Source organism: Lepisosteus platostomus, chromosome 25, assembly GCF_059453375.1.
Source record: "Lepisosteus platostomus isolate fLepPlt1 chromosome 25, fLepPlt1.hap1, whole genome shotgun sequence".
Classification (NCBI taxonomy): Eukaryota; Metazoa; Chordata; class Actinopteri; order Semionotiformes; family Lepisosteidae; genus Lepisosteus; species Lepisosteus platostomus.
The window spans coordinates 17,156,660-17,166,213 of NC_142635.1; the positions used below are offsets into that span (position 1 = coordinate 17,156,660).

The 9,554-nt window shown below is 42.4% G+C and overlaps 1 long non-coding RNA gene across 2 annotated transcripts; it reads left to right on the plus strand.

Annotated features, from left to right (window-relative positions):
• The first annotated feature begins 235 nt into the window (after positions 1–235).
• LOC148641293 (uncharacterized) lies at positions 236–9,222 on the plus strand. Of its 2 annotated transcripts, XR_015930076.1 has the most exons (6): positions 236–898; positions 1,562–1,904; positions 1,991–2,093; positions 2,189–6,421; positions 7,102–7,276; positions 7,591–9,222. It is a non-coding gene; the product is annotated as an uncharacterized LOC148641293 (long non-coding RNA). The 2 variants fall into 2 exon arrangements; XR_015930075.1 differs by lacking the exon at positions 236–898 and having other exon boundaries at positions 1,111–1,904.
• Positions 9,223–9,554: the final 332 nt, after the last annotated feature.

Here is a 9,554-nt window from a genome sequence, read left to right on the forward strand (position 1 = left end):
GTGGTGGGATTTTAATGATGGGTAAGTTGTGCTTGAATGTGCAGCACATCTACGTGGTGAACTACTTTAAATGGATTTGGTAACAATCATGTATCTTGGTTATAAGGCTCAGTTGGTTAAGCTAGAGGTTTTTAATTGGGTGTCTCAAATTTTCTACTTTTTTGCTTTTGCAACTGATTTGACTAGCTTTCATTTCTGGTTTCAGCCAGTATCCAAGCTAATCTCAAGGAAGTCCAGGGTGAGAACTGTCCTGGAGTATTGCAACAAGATCCAGAACTGTCAATGTTAGTGGCGTCTGTGTCCATGATGCCATGCTGCATGATGGTCCAGCTCAGAAGAGAGGAGGCTAGCTTTGTCCTGAGTAAGGTGAGGTGATCCACCTGCTTCAAGTTCTCATCTACAGAAAGTCCCGAGCCTCTGAATAAGGTAGAAAGAGTGGTGGGTAAACAATCATCCTACTGCCTGACGTGCTTGGGCTGTAACCCTCATCTTCGGTGTGGGTATGTTATTTGCTCTCACTCTAATCGGTGCACTCTTGAGGCCTAGGTATAGGTGGGTTTGAAGGTAAGTAGAGGAGGTGCAAGTGTAGCTGTTTTTCCCGAGATGGGTCAGCAGTGATGCAGATCTGTGCATTTGATTATAGTTCAATCAGTGCTCTGCAGTTCCTGGCCAGCTGAATGCACAGTGCAGTGACAGGCTTGGAGAACCCTGCTTAGAGGAAGCTCACTGGATACCAGCTGTGTGACTGGTTGATGCCCATTGGTAAGCAATGAAGTCTGTGGTTTGAACAGTAGAAAGTGAAGAGGTGCTGCAAGCAGTCCTTGAAATTCCTGGATGCACATGGATCTTGGAGCAGGTGCAAGGGTGGTGTAATAGAGGACATGTCCCTGGAGCAGAGGTGAGTTTCACTCTTTTCCTGTCTAACCTTATCCATTTCAAACTTGATGCTATATAACCTTTTAGTATTTGCTTGTTTAGAACTGTTTACTGAAGCTGAAAAGCTTCTTCTGGAGTAGGCTACATGTTAAGCTCTTGGATCTCTTCTGGTGTATAACGTCACGCTTTAACATGCTGAACTGTTTCTAGAGGTGAAGCTTTCTTCTGGGTAATTTTTCCTCCCTGTTTGGTTGAGGCATTTGTATACGAATGTGCACTTGACTGGCTCTGTAAGGCAATTACTGCTTTGCATCGGATTTATTTCATGGGTGCACACATGTAAATAAATTGGTTTCGATGCACAGCAGTACAATAGTGATTTGGCACACCAACAGCCTCCTCCGTAGACTCCTTGCTGGTTACAGCATATCAGCCAGGTACTCGCGATGTGTGTTGGCACAGGAACTGCTCTCCTCACAGGGGAGGAACTGCACTGGATCCCTCCCCTGTGGCAAGAGCCCTTGACTGGGGGTTTTCTCTTCACTCTCTGCAGGATGTTTTTCCTGTTTTATCTTGGACAGATGCTGCACCATAAACATTTTGGACGTTTAGTACAAAACTGGAGCTGGGAGTTATTGTTCTTACTGTTTTTAAGTGCAGAGGATCATAATAATCTGTCTACTAGGTTATCTGCTGCCAGAAGGGTTGACCAGGCTTTTGCTCCCAGATGGATGACCTCTCATCACCAGAAGTGGAGTAAACTGAGTAATCTAATTATCCCACTGCCTGATTAGTTTACTCCTAACCCATCTTGCATTTTTAGTATAGATCATGTTCTGCTTAATTGGTTATCCTTATCTTTTTGGCTTCGATGTAAATGACTGTGGGGGGGGTCTGATCTTTTTTTTTCCCCACAGGATGCAGTTTTCCCATAGCTGTCTTGGTGGAGAGCAAGGAGTGCTACTGCTTGGGAAGTGGACTTGGACTCTCCATGAACAAGGGGAGTTGTAAGTAGAGGGGAGATGCAGGTCAGTGTGAGGGGCACTTTTAAAACTGCATCTGCATGGTGGTAGTGTGGAGGAGGAAAATGGACAGTCCTGTTTTGTCCTTGCAGTTGGTGCACTGAGAGGCAGCTGTCAGATGAGGACTGTCACTGGAAAAAGGATGCTTTTGAAGTTTTCAGCTCCTGGTCTCAAGAGAAGAGTGTTGGTATCTTGGTCAGTTATGTTCACAGAACCGCCTCTCTCATTGAGGCTAGACCACAGTGGTGCTGAGTGGTATGATTGACTCTGGAATATTGTTTGTGATTTAGAGTGGAATGCCCCAGTCCCCAGTGCTCCCCAGTCCCTGCCCACCTGAATGCAGACAGTGCTGATGACGTCTTGTTTGGAGATGAGCTTCCATGGAACAGACTTGGCTGTCTGAATGGATATTGGGAGTGTGACCTGTGAGTATTGAAGTCCTGCAGGTTGAACACTAGAAAGCAAGGAGGGGTTTTAAGCTGCCCTTGGTGAATCTGCTGGGCACCTGTGGATGTTGGAACACATGCAAAGGTACAGTAGTCATGCAGGACACTGTCCCTACTGCAGCGGTGAGTTGTGGGCTTTTGCATCTTGTCTTTGATTTGGGAAAGTGTAGAGTTCAAGTTTCATTATACTTATATACAGGTATATGGTATAACGAAATGCTATTTGGCTAGCTCTTGGATGTTAAGCAGTACAAAACAATACTTTTGTATAAGAAAATAGGCAATGTGCAAGATCATACTTCAACTATGTGAAATAAAGGATAAAACATTTTATGGAGAGTGAGCTTCTTGGCAAGTGAGGTAGATTTTCAATGTGTGCGTTTTAGATTTGATTGAGGGTTCAGCTCATGGGTGAGAGGCTGGAAGTTTAATAGTTGTGTAGTGCATGGGTAAAAACTGTCTGGGCCCAAATACTCCGGTACTGGTTTCCAGATGGTAGAGGCTCAAGCAGTCTTCTTGCTAGGGTGTGTGGGGTCTTTGCTTAGAGCTTTCCTCAAGCACTCTCCATCATAAATGACTTGGATGGGAGAGTAACCCCAGTGATGGACTGGGCAGTTTTCACCACCCGCTGTAGGGCTTTGTGGTCTGCAATACTGCAGTTGCCATACTACACTGATGCAACCTGTGTGCTTTCTGTAGTGCATCTGTAAAAGTTGGTGAGAATCTGGGGACATATCTTAGCCGCCTTCAACCGTCTTGGGGAAATTCAGGCTGTGTTGCACTTTCTTAATCAGACAGGTGGACGATGGATTAAGCACACACCCCGGGGGACTTCTGTGTTCAGTGGTGCTGGAGGTGCGGTTTCCAAGCTTGACAGCTGGAGGTCTGCCTGTCAAAGTCCCGAATCCCATTGCAGAGGGTGGTGTCGTGACCCAGTGCATTGAGTTTCTTGACTAGTTTCTGGAATGATGGTATTAAAAGCTGAGCTGAAGTAGATGAATAGTAATCCTGTGTTTTTTTTTTTTTTTTTTTTATCCAGATGTGGATAAAAAGTGTTGCTGGCTTCAAAATGAGCATAAAAGGCATTGAGCTCATTAGGCAGGGAGGCATCATGGACAGATGGTCTGCCTTTTTGTAGTCTGTGAGGGCCTGTATACCTTGCCACATGCGCCTTGGGTCAATAGTGCTGAAGTGTTACTCCAGTTCCTGTTTGAGTGTGATTTTTGCATGTTTAATACCTTTCTTTAGATTGATACTGGCTGACTTCAGTTCTGATTTATTGCCCGATTGAATGTTGCAGAGCTCTGTTCATCCATGGTTTCTGTTTAGGAAATGCTCTTATTACCTTTGTCACATAGCCAGCACATGTCTTGATGTAGCTAGTGACTGATGTATATTCCTGTATGTTGATACATACTGTGTGGATGCCTCTTTTAAAAACACCTCAGTCAGTGCCTTCAAAACAGTCCTGCAGGAGTGATTCAGCTCCTTCAGGCCACACTTTCACTGTCCTGACTGCTGGTTTCACTCACCTGTGCAGCTGTCTGTGTGTGGGGAGGAGAAATGGTGATTGTGGTCTGTTTCCACACTGGGGGAGGGGTATGGCCTTGTAAGCATTCTGAATGTTGGTGTAAACGTGGTCCAGAGTGTTTTCTCCTCTCGTTGGGAAGGAGACTTGCCGATTGGTATTTCAGGAGAATGGGGTTGAGTTTGTAAGACTAGTCACCCAAAATGATAAAGGTTGTCGGGATGTGCAGGTTCTTTGTCATTAGTCGGGGGTGGATGTAGATGGCAGTCATAAACTGTCTGAACAGTAAACTGCTACATCTGTTTTCGTGCAATATGCCAGGGACTTGTGCAATACAACTTTGTGTACTGTTTTGGTTTATTCTTTGTATGTTCTGGACTGTGAGTAACTCTACTTAGTGCACTTCTCACTGTACTGATTGTATTGTATCATTCATTACAATGCTGTTCACTTTAGCTGCTGTTGAACTGCAATTTCCCTCATGGGATCAAAATGTCTACCTATAATAAGTTTTAAATTCCCTCAGCAGATAAAAGGGGTGTTATTTGATCATTAGAAATTCCAGAGTGGGTGAGCAGTGTTTCATGATGGAAGATGTTGCACCATGTGTTAATAAAAATGCAAACTCCCCCACCTCTGGATTTACCAGACTCTGTAGTTCTGTCCATGTTGAAGGCAGAAAACCCATCTAGGTGTATTGCTGAGTCTGTAATACTATGTTAGCTAAGTTTTGGTGAAAACATGAGTCAAGAGTTGTAACTGAAATTGAGAACTAGAGCTTGATTACTAAGGCTCCTGCCTCCTTTAGAACTAGGAAACGAGTCTTGCTAGCTTATACAAAATGTTTAAATGTCTTTTCAGTTTGAGGCTTAGTTTTGTGATTTCTGGTGGGCAATTTTAAGCATCCTTAAGCTTAATCCACACGATTAGTAGAGCTGTTGGTCTATTTCTTGGAAATGCTTGTCCGTCTTGGTTAAGCAGTGTCTCACTTCACTGGCTGTCTTTCTGGCTCTGAAAGCCTGAATTTATTTCATGGGTGCACTTTGAAGTAAATCTCTTTAGATGCACTGCAGCACAAGAATGACTTGGCACACCAGCAGACTCCTGGCTGGTTACAGCTCTGAGGAGATGGCATGTCAGCCAGGTTCTCTTGATGGGTGTTGGCACAGGAACGGCACTTGAACCCTCCCCTGTGGACTGGGAGGTTTCCTCTTTGCTCTCTTCAGGGTGTTTTTGTTTGTTTTCTCTTGAACAAGGTTTGCTGTGAAAATGTTGAAAGTGGAAATGCTGGCTTGACTGTTTCTAAAAGGTGCAGAGGATCAAGTCTAAATCTGCACCTGAGTTACTTACAGATGTGGTATGCTTTAGACTAGGATTGCAGCTGGGGTTCATTGTAAGGATTAAGATGCCTAAAACCAAAAGTTTAGCACTGAAAGTAATGCTGTCCGTTTTAGTGCAGAAAGGGGAGGGATGAGTTTCCAGCTGTCTGGAAGTGGATGTGTGCTGTGCTTTGTGAAAAGGGGGAGCTGCAATAATATTTATGCTTTTGTTAGAGGACTTTCTTCTTGTGGATGTTTACTTTTTTAAAACAATAGTAACTGCTACATTAAGTTTTATTGTTCTGTGTATAAGTGTAGTACTGATGTATACTATACAAAATGGTGCATGGTTTTGCCCAGAGTATCTTGTACAGCAGGTCATATAAAGGAGATGTGGCTGTAAAAGTGTCAACTTGTGCAAAGTGGTTGTCAAACCTGAACTTTGAGGAGTTTCTATTCATTGGGGAATGCAAGACTTGGTTTGATCTGTATGTGTGCAGGCTGTAATCACCCTGATGGTAGAATGCATGAAGTGGCTGGAAGGTTTAAATCCATTGGTTGTGACCCATCACTAGGTTTTGAGTGCTGCTGGTGTGCTTTTGAGTTTGTTCTGAATGTTTAAGCTTTAAAACCCTTTCAGTCCAGGATGCAGCCATTTAGTACTGAACATGGTCAGTGTTTTGGTCTCATATTCCTGTGGATCTCAAGATTATTGGGGTGCCCTGAATTTTTCTTTATGTAAAACCAAAAATTTTAATTTGGTTTTTAAGTCACATTTCTACAGCCCTAGGTACACATTTTAGTGTGCTTAAAAACGCCTGAATATCAACCACTATTTAATTGGGTGTAAAACTTTTTGAGATTTTGACTTGTATGAAATCTGTTCTGCCTTTTAATAGAAGATGGTTTTATTTAAAATGAGTTTTATTTCCATGTGTTTGGTCTACATGAATAAAAATGTTAATGGACTTGGTCATTCCTTTTTACCTTGGTTATACAATAATGGAATCTAAGCTTGATGGTTTTAGATAAAGGTCTTTCTCTATGTATTGCTTGTGTAACTGGTTTGAACAGTTAATTTTCATAGCCAGTCACCAATCTGTTAATGTCATGGAAGTAAAGTATGAGCCTTTTATATGCTGGGTGAGACTTTTAGATTCTTTTGGATGCCTATGGATCTTGGAGCTGTTGCAAAGGAAGTCTAGGAGGACCTTGTTCCTGGAGCGATTGGTGAGTTTCAGTTTCCAATAACTCATTTCTCTAATCAAGTCTAAATCAAATATAAACACTTAATTTTGTCCTTGCTTGTAAGACATTTTTTAAAAAGCTCCTTTTGGTTTGGTTAAGCTCTTGTTTATCTTCTGGCAGAGCACATTATGCTTTAATGTGCTAAACATCTAGAGTCATAGTGGTGTAGTTTTTCTGACTTTCTTCTGGGTAATTTTTCCTCCCTGCTTGGTTGAGGTATTTGTATACTAATGTGCACTTGACTGGCTGTCATTCTGGCTCTGAAAGATGGAATCAGTGCTTTTGTATGTGATTTTATTTCATGGGTGCACACATGTAAATAAATCACTTAAATACAGAGCAGTACAATGGTGACTTGGCACACCAGCTGCTCCCTTCAGTGATTTCTTGCTGGTTACAGCTCTGTGGAGACCACATGTCAGCCAGGTTCTCTTGATGGGTGTTTGGCACAGGACCTGCTCTTCTCCCAGGGGAGGAACTGCACTGGATCCTGTGCCAAGAACCCTTGACTAGGGGGTTTTTCTTGGCTCTTTGCTGGGTGTTTTCTTGTTGGTTTGTCCTGGACAGGTGCTGCACTGTGTTCATGTTGGGAGTGGAAATGCTGGCTTGACTGTTTCTAAGAAGTGCAGAGGACCTGGTCTGAATCCTTCTCTCCATTTCAGGCTCTATGCTGCTAGAGGAGATGAGCAAGCTTGGGCTTCAGAGGGAGGTTCTTTCATCGCCCAGGAGTGGAGCACAGATGGGGCTGGTTGTGGGGGTCTTTCAGTGAAGGTCTGCTAGAGTTGTGTGCTTGTCTGAAGACTGCAAGTTAAAGGCAGCATCAGAGGATCCAGTCAGGTGAGTGAGGCAAGTTCTCATTTTGAGTACACTGGGTTCAAGAACAATTTAGTTCCTCAAGGTTGAGGGAAGGGAGAGGTTTAACTGGCTGTTTTTGGGAACTTGTGTGGGAATGTTAAATGCTTTAAACAAGGTATTAGAAATGGACTTGAGTTCTGCACTCTGTTTTTGCTTTATCACATTTTAGGGTGGTTTTGTTGGTTTGTCCTGAAAAGGTAGTACTGAACATTTATAGTAGTTTAGGTCAAACTGGGTGTTGGAAGTGGAAATGTAGGCTGGACTATTTCTGACTAGTGTTTTTTTTTTTTCTTCAGGTTCTTTGCTGTCAGGGGGATGACCAGGCCTTTGCTGCCAAGAGAAGACCTTCACCAGGACAGGAGCCCAGATGCAGCAGACTTGGTAGCAGTTTCTGTCTGCAAATCTTGATGAATCTGTTCCCATCCCGGAAGCCAATGGGCACATCAGAGGATCATTAAAGCTGCTGTAGAAGTTTCTAATGACAGGCAAAAAATGAGGGGGGTCTTTTTTTGGGTTAATTGTGGGCTGGAAAGAGGTTCAGGTGCTTTTGATGGTCCAACAGGAGCTGTGAAGCTCTAAGTGAATCTCTGCACACCAGCCTTGTAATGGCTGTTAGGACCTTGGCTTGTAACTCAAGCACCTGAGCCACCTGGCAGGGAGGAGACAGTGACTTTTGGTGCAGGAACAGAGAAAGTTCCAAGTTTTGTAACTTGGTAGCTACTTTGCACATTCTTAGCCATTTTGAAAAGCGTTTGAGAGGCTAAGGTCAAGCAATGATTTATTTGCATGGGTGCACACATGTAGATAAATCTTGCCTTGGCTGTAGAGTAAAAGTGAATTAAACCTATTAAGTAGGGATGAATAAAAGGAAAACTAATCCCATCCACTCATTTAGGAAAGGTTTACCTGAGTGTGGCTCTTTTTTTGGTACCTGCACAGAAAGCTCTTGTCATGGGAGAGGATTTTTGTTTTATGTTGTGGCTTTGTAAATACTTTGCCAGAGAATGTTCTCGTGTATTGAATGTCTTTTTGTCTGTATGGAATGTTAATAAAGTACCAATTTTTTTTTCTTGTACCACCACCATCAACATAAGTTGCTGTTAATTATATTAAGTACATTGTGCCACTGGATCTGCTTTTTCCTGTAGTTTTTATTTGGACATTTTGCTTCCTAATTGATTGGTTTCACAATTGATTTTTTTTTTTTTTACTACCGGGGAGGTTCAGGTCCTACTTTTTGGGTACATTTGATGTAAGTAGAGGATGTTTATTAGCATTCTTTAGGCATCTAAGCTTTGGTATATATTTTTAGGCATTGACAATGTAAAGCACAGAATTTTAATGGTTTGGGTTTATGAAAGTTATTAGATTTTTGCCCCTGGGTGGTTTGGGCCTTGTTCAGTTGTGTAGAAATGAAAATGTACTTTATTTTCTTTGTAAAGTAGAGGTTTTTAGAATGAAGGTGTCTTTGGTTGTGATTGGCTCGGCTTTGGTTTTCTTCAGTTCTCATGTTTTACTTTTGGGTTTTTTTTGTCTAGCTTTGGCTTCATTTTTTTTGTGTGAACTTTTTTGCAATTACCTTGTCCTAACATGTTATCAACCTTTGTGTTCTTTTGTAGTATGTTTTGTCATCTTTTGTTTTTTGCTTTTGGTTGTAGTTCCCTAGTGTATTGAAGTTGTCGGGTACATTGGTTTTTGTATTAGAAACACTAGTTTAGGATGGGCAAGTGCCTTTGTTTTATATGGCTGGCTGGGGGTAGTTAAGGTTAGCCAGGGTTTCAGATGCCGAAGACCTGAGTGTTTTGGGTTTTTGTTTGGTTGGCTTTCTCACTATTAGCCAGCCTCATTTTCTTTTATTTAGCACTGCTCTAGTTCCATGTTATCCTGTTTATGTACCAGTCACTTTAAATAAATCTTTTGCACCAAAACTTGTCATGCTTTCTAAGTTCTTCACCAGAAACCCACCACCATCCAAAACCATCCTAGAAGTTACAACTTTAGACACTTGGGGTTGTAACAGGCACACTGGACAACCTCTGTGACTACCAGTACCATCCCCTATAGAGGGAGTTTTTACTCCTACAGTCCTGGAGGGGATTGCACCCTTGTAAGGTGTCATTTCCTCCTTGCTTGTCCCTTTATGCCTTTCTCCATGTGTAGGCAAACTCATGCATCTTGGGTAGTAAGGTTTTGCTTTTTACTTTATGCACCCTGCTCAATAGTGTTAGTCCAGTCTGGAGGTAATGTTGGCACTATGGTT